The sequence below is a fragment of the Trichomycterus rosablanca genome, chromosome 4 (genome assembly GCF_030014385.1).
Source record: "Trichomycterus rosablanca isolate fTriRos1 chromosome 4, fTriRos1.hap1, whole genome shotgun sequence".
Taxonomy (NCBI): Eukaryota; Metazoa; Chordata; class Actinopteri; order Siluriformes; family Trichomycteridae; genus Trichomycterus; species Trichomycterus rosablanca.
Window position 1 is genome coordinate 23,922,152 of NC_085991.1, and position 12,242 is coordinate 23,934,393.

Sequence of the window (12,242 nt, forward strand, 5' to 3'; positions counted from 1 at the left end):
ACCTCATATACACCACAGATAGATCATCTTTGCAGAGAAAGTCAGGGACAAGGATCACACTGACATGTAAGTTTAATTAGCTGATTAATTGGTTTATGTCACATACACATCAACTGTTTGTGTTATATGACTGATGTATTCCATGGCACACTGAGTACTTCATTTTCAATTTTTTTTTTTTATTGGCACAGAGTACAAAAAAGGTTGCCGACCCCTGTCCTAGGGGATGTCCTCCCAGACCCGGATCAGTGTGTGTGTACAAATCAGTCTGTGGCACAACTTGCGGCGTCGGATGCATTGATACATAAAGTCCCAGAGGTTCTCGATTGGATTCAGGTCTGGGGAATGTGAGGGCCAGTCAATGGCATCGATGCCTTTATCGTCCAGGAACTGCCTACACACTCTGGCCACATGAGGATGGGCATTGTCCTGCACCAGGAGGAACCCAGGGCCCACTGCACTAGTGTAAGGTCTGACAATGGCTCTGTCACATGTGCTCAGTGTGAACCTGCTCTCATCTGTGAAGCAGACTGAGGCGCCAATGGTGGTCTGTGGCCACCACCTGCAAAACCGTTCCTGTTTTGGGAGTTGTCTTGCTGTTGCCTCTCTGGTTCACCTGTTGTCACTTTCATTTGCACTGAAGCAGGTGAACTTGATTCACAATCGCTTATGCTTCCTAACTGGGCAGATTGATATCCCTGAAGTATAACTGACTTTGTGTTATACTGTGATGATTAAGTGTTCCCTTAATTTGTTGAGCAGTGTATTTCGACTTTTATCATCAAATATATGGACTTTATTCTTGAAGTTCTCTCAAAAATTAGGACGACAGTTCAGCCTTAGAAATGCAAATAGCAAACAACAGTGAGAGTTATCATATAAACAAAAAGCAAATTTCTTTGCCATCTTTTTAATGGCTTTATTACACAAGGTCCGTGTAGACACTTCACACTTTGTTAAATTGTTTTTTATTACTGTTAAATAAACAGAACAGACAGCTAAATCAATTGTCTTTGCTTACCCTATATTTATTCATTAAAGTACAGCTTAACTGTTTGTAACTACACTATACTCAAACTTGTGTTACTCTTAAATATACCTGTGTATTAACAATTCTTTATTACACTTATGTTTCCACACTGGGTGGAACTTGTCATAAAGTTAGTGATAACAAAGCTTATCCATTTAGAGGGAAGATATGATTGATCAATTTTACTGTCATTTGAAATTGATCTTTCATTGAATTGCTATTGCTCGGCCCCCTGAGAATTTATAGCTGGCCCACCATTGTCAAGTTATGAGTAGATCACGTATTATAATAAAATTATATATATATAGCTGATAAAGAGCTGATAAAATGGACAGTGAGTGTAGAAACAAGCAGGTGGTTTTTAATGTTATGGCTGATCAGTGTATATACGTAAATACAGTGGTACCTTGTAACTCGACGTCCCCTAAACTCAAAATCTTTGAAACTCGATGCCCTTTGTAGAGAAATTTGTACCATTTTGTACGCTTCTCTTAAATTCGATGTGTTCAACCATTAAAAATAAAATCATTTAATTTCAAATTAACAATGAACAGCAGCTTTGTTCAGCACTCTGCTTGAGCAGTGCAGTAATGTGTCATGTATGGAACAGTATCAAGTCTGCCTGGCTATGAAAGAAAGCCCTTACCAGGTCTCTAAATCCCATAGAAAATCTTTGGTGGGAATAAAAGAAAGCAGTAGCAGCACAAAAGCCATCAAATCATTATGAGCTGAAAGCTTTTGCTTGAGAACAATGGGCGAAGATTCTACAAAAGTGGTGTCAACGTTAACCAGTAAATTTTGTCTATTAATGCCAGCGACTCCCATTATGCTTAATAATCTAACTGATACTTTTATACTAAACAAGGAGGATAAATACTTATACTTGATGCCTCCTTATGTATAAAAAAGGAAGCTTTTTTAAGGATTTGTTTTTTAACTGAACACTAGAATAAGCAAAGCAAGGGTCCTTATTATGTGGTAATAAGTGTTTATGGATGTGTTCAGAGGCAGTGTTTCCATTTGCAGAAGTTTAGTAAATAGCAATGGTACAAAAACAGAGCTAGATTCAAAAATAGAAAGAGCAAGAAGCGTAAGTAAATAGTGCTGCTTCCAATGTTTTGGGAAATTCTGCAAAACCCTATATCAGCACAAAGTTGTTACTGAACCTGAACAGATGATCAGAGGAGTCACAGGTGATTGTTGTAAATTGTGCCAGCAAACAAATATTACTAGGCATAAAGTAATCTAAGATGGCACCGTTTATCAGACTGGGAAACAACAGACAAAAACATACAGAACGCTGCAAATGACATGGAAACTAAAAACAGCTGCCTGTTCAGACCCATTTGGCTCAAATTGCAGCAGGCTGCTAGAAAGATTAGAATTTGCCAAAAGCAACATAAGACCATAAAATCATGAAGTTTGCAATGTTACGGAATGGTGATGGCAGATTGATGTTTTTCTGACACACATTATCCATAATACCTTCTAAAGAACATCTGAACAGCATGCAATGCCTGAACAATTTTAACTGACCAGGTCCATTTCTTCAAAACTAACATTTTTTATCACTCAAAGAGGCATTTCCAGCATAATTATGTACCATGCTATATATCACATTGTCATCAAATGATTCCAGGAACATGTCTGTACATCTTTATTGCTTCTGTGACCTGCTCAGTTCCCAGGTCAGAAGCCTATCAAGCATCTATGAGATGAGGTGGAAAAAAAGCTCTTACAGGAAAGACTGTAATTTGCTATCCAATTTTCAGCAACGGTGCAATGCAATAGTTCCGCATGGCATGACATTTCTGCCCAACACATCCTACATCTTCTAGAATCTATTTCCAGATGAATAAATGTCATTCTAAATGCTGAAGACACACAATATACATAACTGACTTGATCATTACTTATAATATATGAGCAAATATGTGGACAATTATTATAAAATAAATCAAATTAAATAAATTATATGCCTGTGACAGTTTGATAAAGGTAATGTCCAGTTCCCACATGACTGTACCTCTGTGTAAAAAGTGAGGTCTATAAAGACAAAGTGTGATGAGGAACTGTACAGAACCCTGACCTCAACCTTACTAAAGACTTTTGACATAAATGGGAGTCAGGCCTCATCAGTGCTTCCTGCTGAATGGCCACACATTTTTACAGACACACTCAAATGTTTTGTGGAAAGCCAGATGTGTGGAATATGTTATAGCTGCAAAGGCAGTTCAATACCTTTGCAGCTCAATAATAACATTAATAGTTTAGAAATTACATATCTAACTGCTTCATGGGCGGGTGTGCACATACGTTTGGCCATGGGATGTATATAAAAGACAGAACCGTATGGATAGACCTGGGATACGTCTTTTTTAACCATTTTAAAACTAAATTATTAAATCCTAAAGCAATTCTGATAATGTTACTAATCTGTTACTAAAAACTAACTAATTTAATTATGGAAGGATTTTTTACTATTTGTTTTCGTAGTACAATTAAAGTACAATATTTTATTTAAAAATAAAAAAAGATTTACTAAAGGTTTTAAACTCCTAATAAGGTAAAATTTTCGCCAGCCAAATAGCAGCATGTGAGAGGCTTGTGAATAACCTCTTGTAAGACAGTCAGATTTCCATATAACACAGTATGTCTTGCAGACGTTAAAGGTGGATGTATAGACAAAACTGTTAGTAATTGTTTAAAAGTCATTTACCTTTTCAAGAAAAATGTAATTTGTTATTAGTGCTTTCAAGTCTTATCTTCATAATTTTAATCCCATTTTTAAATTGATTATACTGTAGGAAATAAAACACCACACATTTAAAAAGTATTAACTCCATCACACCTAGGACAGTTTAAGTAGAAAATTCAATGTTCTCAATGTATCTAAAAGATACCCCACAGATAAAAGGAGAACATGTCAAACCCTCACAAACAGTGACCAGAAGCAGGTCCCAAAGACCCACGTGGCTTTGCATCATCCAAGAGAACAATTATTGCCACTATAACAATTATTGCCACTGTTATTCAAAATAATATTTCTTAATCGTTATGCTATTTATAGATCATAACGCATAATAAATGTTACATATACGTTATTGTTCACAAATTTTTGACTGCAGGACTGCTGGCTGGACATTATACTTGCCTGACTGTGCCTGATACATTTGCACCACACGCAAAGGAGTTATCTTATATATATATATATATATACACTGATCAGCCGTAACATTAAAACCACCTCCTTGTTTCTACACTCACTGTCCATTGTATCAGCTCCACTTACCATATAGGAGCACTTTGTAATTCTACAATTACTGGCTGTAGTCCATCTATTTTTCTACGTAATTTTTTAACCTGCTTTAACCTGTTTTTCAATGGTCAGGACCCCCACAGGACCACCACAGAGCAGGTTATATTTAGGTGGTGGATCATTCTCAGTACTGAGAATTGTACTAAAAATGTTTGATTAAATATAAAGTCCGGGCTAACAGTGTATAACTAAACAAATAAAATGTTAAAAAAATTACTTTTAAACACAAGCTGTAAAATGTAATGAACAAAAATGGAAATTTATTGTGAGGAAAAAGTTAGGACACCCCCACATTTATTACTACTTAAAATGTCTAAAATTAGAATCCGGTGCACCACATCAGCTGCAATGATTAGGCCATCGTTAGAGGACATTGGAGTTTTATTTAAACCTCAGACATTAGTTTGGTTTGCTCTTGATTGTTGAAGTAAGTGATATCACCAAAGGTTGTAAATGCATATGAGTCTGGGAAGGGATTTAAAAAGATCTTAAAACAATTAGAAATCAGCCATTCCACTGTCCGGAAAATCATTTACATGTGGTGAACATTTAAAACAACCGCCAACATGGTCAGGTCAGGCCGTCCTAGCATGTTCAGCCCAAGAGCAGATCGCAAGATGCATAAAGAAGTCTCCAATAATTCTACAATGTCATCACGGGACCTACAGCTAGCTCTTTCCACAGTTGATGTCAAGGTACGTGCATCTACCATCAGAAAGAGACTGCACAAGTTTGATTTTCATGGGAGGTGTGCAAGGAGGAAACCCTTGCTGTGAAAAAACATCAGGGCAAGACTAAAGTTTACCAGAGAACACCTAGACAAAGACCAGCACTTCTGGAACAATGTGCTTTGGACAGATGAATCCAAAGTTGAATTATTTGGGCACAATAACAGAAGACATGTTTGGCACAAACCAAACACAGCTTTGGGAACAAGAACCTCATACCAACTGTGAAGCATGGAGGTGGAAATGTCATGGTTTGGGGCTGCTTTGCAGCAGCACGGCCTGGCAAGCTCTCCATTATAGAATCCACAGTGAATTCTTCACTGTATCAGAGGGTGCTTGAGAAAAATGTAAGACCATCTGTCCAAAAACTGAAGCTGAAGCAGAGGTGGATCATGCAACATGCCAACAACCCAAAACATCCCAGTAAATCCACCAAGGAATGGCTCAAAAGAAAGAAATGGAGAGTTCTGGAATGGCCAAGTCAAAGCCCGGATCCTTATCCTATTGAGATGCTGTGGGGTGATTTGAAACGGGCTGTGCATGCAAGAAACCCATCAAACCTCACACAGCTGAAAAAATTCTGCATGGAGGAGTGTGGAAAACTTTCTTCCAGTCGATGTCAGAGACGGTAGATGGTTATAGGAAATGTCTAATTGAGGTTATTTCTGCCAAAGGGGGAAACACCAGCTATTAGGGCATAGGGTGTCCTAACTTTTTCCTCACAATAAATATATATATACAGTATATATATATATATATATATATATATATTGATTGGTGTGGTCTGTGGTATGACAATGTTGTTTTAGTTAAGGTGCTTTATACTATACAAGTAGACAAAGTCTGAGTCTGATTTTCTGAAAAAGAAAGGTTATACAACTATACATTTGAAATATGCTTGCATTTGAGGAAGAACAAGTAAGATAAAAACATTTTATATAAAATGCAATTTAAATGAATCAATAATGTGACCTAATTACTGCTCTGCTTCCTGTTCTTTTCTGACACCGTCATGACTGTAGGCTAAAGAGCTTGACACTCATACACATGTACTTATAATAACCACTTACACGCTTCTAACAGGATTCAATTATAAATGACGTCAATCAACTGTTAAATAACCAGTAGCAGTATTTTTTCTGCTGAAAAGGGCAGAAGCGTTTTTTTATTACATTTTAGCCTAGAAAATTAACAATAGCCCTTAAAAATTAAATGGCTCTTTACCTATAAACACTGCCATGTAGTATGTATAGTATGGGCACAGATCCGTTTATCCTGACTGATAAAAGCAATTGTACAAAATAGACACAGCAGCATCTTCAATGCTCAGCTTTACTAAGGTTCAGATGCATAAATGTTTGAGGGTGTTTGTATATTAAAGACTGAAGTCATGTATTGTCAGCAGAGACCATTGATGTTTAATTTGGTCTGATTATATGGTAGAATTTAATTAACAATAAAACAACAATAAAATTTGATATTTGCAATGATACAGTAGATGTGATTTTCAGTCTTTATGCAAATGTATCTGTAACTTACACGCATTAATAATATTTTGGAAAGTGAAAATTACAAACTTTAATTGAAAATGAAAATTACAGTATTTGGATACACAGATCAGCCATAACATTAAAACCACCTTCTTGTTTCTACACTCACTGTCCATTTTATCAGCTCCACTTACCATATAGAAGCACTTTGTAGTTCTACAATTACTGCCTGTAGTCCATCTATTTCTCTACATACCTTTTTAGCCTACTTTAACCCTGTTCTTCAATGGTCAGGACCCCCACAGGACCACCACAGAGCAGGTATTATTTAGGTGGTGGATCAATCTCAGCACTGCAGTGACAATGACGTGGTGGTAGTGTGTTAGTGTGTGTTGTGCTGGTATGAGCGGATCAGACACCGTGTCCACTCACTGTCCACTCAATCAGACACTCCTACCTAGTTGGTTCACCTTGTAGATGTAAAGTCAGAGACGATCGCTCATCTATTGCTGCTGTTTGAGTTGGTCATCTTCTAGACCTTCATCAGTGGTCACAGGATGCTGCCCACAGGGCGCTGTTGGCTGGATGTTTTTAGTTGGTGGACTATTCTCAGCCCAGCAGGGACAGTGAGGTGTTTAAAAACTACATCAGCATACCTACTCTGTAGTGGTCCTGGGAGAGTCGTGACCACTGAAGAACAGCATGAAAGGGGGCCAACAAATCATGCAGAGAAACAGATGGACTACAGTCAGTAATTGTAGAACTACAAAGTGATCCTATATGGTAAGTGGAGCTGATAACATGGACAGTGTGTGTAGAAACAAGGAGTTTTAATGTGGTTTTAATGTTATGGCTGATCAGTGTATATTCATTAAAATAAATGGCCTAGGCAGAATAGTCTATGCTTGTTAAGTGAAAAAAATCAGATAACTAACTTAGGTGACCTAAGTGACATACAGTATGTCTCTTATGCTGTAGTAAAAAAAACTTGTATGTGCCAGTTTGTCATTTCAGTGTTATACAGTAAAAACCCCATTTCTAATTTGTTAATCTTAAGCCTTTTTTAACTGACAAAGTAAAAATGTTCCAGTGTTCTCACTGGCGTACTTAATTGTACTTTGTAATTTGTACTTTGTAGAATTTTATGTCACTAAAAAGTTTATAGGCGTATATACCACTGTGTTCTATCACATTTCCTGTTAATTACACTTTTAATGGTTTGGAAATTGAGGACACTAATTGTAAGCGTTTTGCAAGTGGAATTTTGCTCATTCTTGCTTAATAAAAGACTTTAGATACACAGAATAGTCACCTATTGTCAGATTCTCCTCTTTATGTGCCATACATTTTAAATAAGACATAGACAGAGCTGGATAGCATAATAACTGTGGACAAAAGACATTGCCTTAATAAGAGCATGTGTCTGTCTAAAATCCCAATATACGCTTCTGCATCAATGGTTCAGTCACACATATGAAATCACCCATCCCTTGGGCACTAATGCAGCCCCATAAAATGACAGATGTCGGCTTTTACAGAATCTTCTAATTTTTTATTCAAAAATAGGGTTTGTAACTTGAAATTTGTAAATGCTATCCTTAACCAAGAATTTCTACAATACATTTATGCAGAATTACATTTTATCTAGCTACGTTTAAAACATTAAAAAACTAAAACTATTACTGAGACTGCATAAACAAAATATGATGTATTCATGGGTTTCAAAACATCTGCATAAAACTGCATGTACAAAGGTTTCTACCAACTAGGACTCACAACAGCTCTTAATCTCTATGGAAATGTTTTTGTTCTTTTTTAGAATTGTAGCAGTTAGCAATTAACAGAAATGACAACATATCAACAACAACTCTCTGCATGAGTACACTGAATCTCTAATACTGTTTCTCTGGAGAGCCGCATTTCTTCTGCCTGCAACCAGAAAACCTGGATCTGACTCCCTATTACTCTCTGCTTATCTGGCAAAAAGAGCACAAAGAAAAAAACACAATGGAGAAATCTGACAGGTCATTAGATCAGTTTTAGTTCTTGCTCGGTGGTCATTTCACTCCATACATGTTTCTGTCTGGAGAGCACAGAGGACTTTCTATGCCCCCTCATAACCGGTGGGGAAAAGGGCCGGCTAATGAGCTTTCACAGCTTTGAAGTACTTGTCACAGTACAAGACTGAGGATCTATAAGACAGTCTCTCCATGATCTCACACCCAATTTTTGTGATTTTTTTTTTATTAAAATACTTAACCTTGCAGCACTATCCATTGAAGTCATTTATTTGATTATTGATATTGACGATGCTTCTTAAGTGTTGCAATATCAATCAGGAGACACCAGTCAATACTGGACATCAATTAGCTCACGTGTATAAAAGAAGGCAGTTGCAAACTGATCTGCCCAATGGCGGTAATTAAATAATGAGAGATATTTCTTAAATTCTACTTTTGTTTTTGAGTCCTAGCAATGTTATATTGCATACAAACTATTTTCCCAATTTAAAAAAAAAAATGTCTAGAAAATGCTTTGCAATACTACAAGCTTACAATACCTTTGAAATAATTTAATTGCATTTTTTCCAAACCTTGCAAATATTGCAATAATTAGTCGCATATATTGGTCTTGCATCACTTTCAATTATTATACATTTGTGGTCATGCATTCTGATTTCTGCTTTGGTTTGTTGCTGTAATAGTAAATAGTACTACTAAATTACAATATAGTGCATTTAATAACAGCTTTCCTTTCCCACTTGGTGTCTGGTAGTTAGCTAGCAAAAATGTATTACTTATTTGTTATTTAGTTGATTGGTGCTGTAATGATAGGCTGTGTGGGCATGTGATAGGCATGTGCTGACGTTATCAAGATATTTAATTTATTGAGAAAAATTATAGACTTAAAAACAACACTTGGGCGCTCAGGTGCGCAGCAGTAAAACACGCTGGCACACCAAAGCTGACATTTCTAACTTGTCGGTTCGAATCTCAGCTCTGCCATCCGGCAGGCTGGGCACCTACATGAACAACAATTGGCTGTTGTTCAAGGGGGTGCCGGACAGAACCTCATAACTGATGCAGTTACAACTTCTGCTGGCTGATTGATGGCGCCTGCACAGAGATGAGGGATAATGCGTTGATCATGGTGTGGCTCTCCGTACACAAAGCTGATTCGCATGAAAAGATGACGTGTCACAGGGGGCATGTGTCAGTCTTGGCTCTTCTCAACCAGGGTGGAGATCAACATCAGTAGAGAGGAAGCATAATGCAATCGGGTAATTGGATACGACTAGATTGGGAGGAAAATTGAGAAAAAATGCAAAAGAAAACCCAAAACCACTAAATACTACAGGTAAATGCAGACAGGAAAACTAAGAACATTAAAAACATAATGTAACTGTCATTCATTCCTTTACTGTCTGTTTTACCACCGCTTTATCATGGTCAGGGTGGCAGGAAGAATCGGAGTGTAACAAATAAACGAATTCTTATAGTAAGCTATGCTAATCGCTAAATCCTAAACAAGAAAAACTATAAAACCGATCAAACAATAGAACATACGGGAGTCTGAACAAAAGCATGAAAGTAATAGATTTATAATATTAGTAATACAAATGTATTTGTATAGTAATAGTTCTAATAGACAACCAGTTAGGACAGACAGAGAGGGAACAGCTAAATATGATAAACATAAGATCAAATCAGAGGGAGGGGGAGTGTGCATAAAATAAAAAAGAACATTGAGTCCATGTGTAGCATTGCCTCAGAATCGCAAGTGTGACAAGCGTGCGTTTCAAGAGAGGAGGTCCTGGGCCCTGGGGAAGAAATTCTGGACTGCTCGAGAGGCTGGATTAGCAGTGGAAAAGGGAAGGGGTTTGGAGAGTAGGTTGGGGGTGACCACGGAAATGGAGAGCAGACTGGGAATAGCTACATGTCTGGAGAGCAGGAAAGGGACGACCATGGGTCTGGAGAGCAGATTAGGAATAGCTACATGTATGGAGAGCAGACTGGGAATAGCTATATGTCTGGAGAGCAGACTGGGAATAGCTACATGTCTGGAGAGCAGGCAAGGGACGCTCATGGGGCTAAAGAGCAGGTAAAGAGCTGGACTTCTCGAGAGGATGGATTAGCAGTGGAAAAGGGAAGAAGTTTGGAGAGTAGGCAGGGGATGATCACGGGTCTGGAGAGCAGAGTGGGAATAGCTACATGTCTGGAGAGCAGGCAAGGGACGACCATGGGTCTAAAGAGCAGGTTGGGACTGGCAAATTATCTGGGAACGAGTCAAGGGAGCCAACTGGGATTGGCATGCTTTTGTCAGACTGAAGGAACACACTGGAAAATAGTTCCAAGTTAAATGCTCACATGCTACATACACCATACTGTGTGACCAAAAGCATGTAGATACCTGGCTGTAATAATGTTGGACATCCCATTTCAAAACCTTGAACATTAATATGGAGTTGCCACACCCCCTACTCAAAAATGATGTATGTTTCTGGCCACATATTAACAGCATGTAAATATTGTAACCCCTCCTGATACGAAAACATGGTGTAAAATGGTTAATTGTTTTTTGATGAGTAAAATTTGAGTAAAATATCATTTAAAAAGTCACATTTCTTAATTTAAAACAAAGAAAAAATGTGTCATCTAATATTACATTTATAGAGAATGTTGAGATTCCTGAAAACTTAAGTTTATTAGAATTTAGTTGACCAGCCTGTTAGCTGTAGTTATGTACTTGAGTTACTTTATCATCATCATTATATTTTGCTTACCCGATAATCATTAACAAATGTTTTACATTTAACTATTATTTGTAAAATGTGCAGGAATATTATAATTTAAATTAACGTTCAGGATGCTAAAAACCTCGTTTCTACTCCTGACAGCTGCTTGTTTAATAACAGTCAGTAGACCTGCTGGTAATAAACAAAAGTCCCTGCCCCAAATCTTATACTATGTACTACATAATGGGGTGGAATACTAGAGCATAGTTAGCAGTGCACTAATTTGACATATGATTAGGTGCATTTGGACGTTCTAGTACAGTGGTCCCCAACCATGGGGCCACGGACTGGTCATTTTGTACCGGGCCGCACAGAAAGAATTACTAATTAGAGATCCCTACAAAAGCAATGAAAACACTGCCTCCATTTCCAACATCTTATCTTTGTGAGGCGAGATTTTCTGCAGTAATGGCAACCAAAACAAAGTTACAGAGTAGACTGGGCATATAGAACACGCTTCAGGTGTTATTGTCTCCTATCACCACTAGGTGGGAGTGTCTCGTTGCAGCAATAAAAAAAAAGCTCAGGGTTCCCACTGATTTTCGGTCATTGGTGAGTAGTATTGTTATGCACTTTGTGTTTTTTTTATGCTTGTTGTATAATTTTATTTTAAATCCTCCCGCCCCTGCCGGTCCGTGAAATTATATTTTATATGAAACCGGTGCATGGTGCAAAAAAGGTTGGGGAGTGCTGTTCTAGTAGATGAATATTTGGTTTATTTTAAATGTTTTTGTTAGTAGCTACAAATAAGTGGTTATGCCAAATACTGTAAATGTACACTATATGGACAAAAGTATTTGGACACCTGACCATGAGCTTGTTGGACATGCCACTTCAAAATCTGAAGTATTAAAATAGAGTGACCTCTGTGTGATCTTTT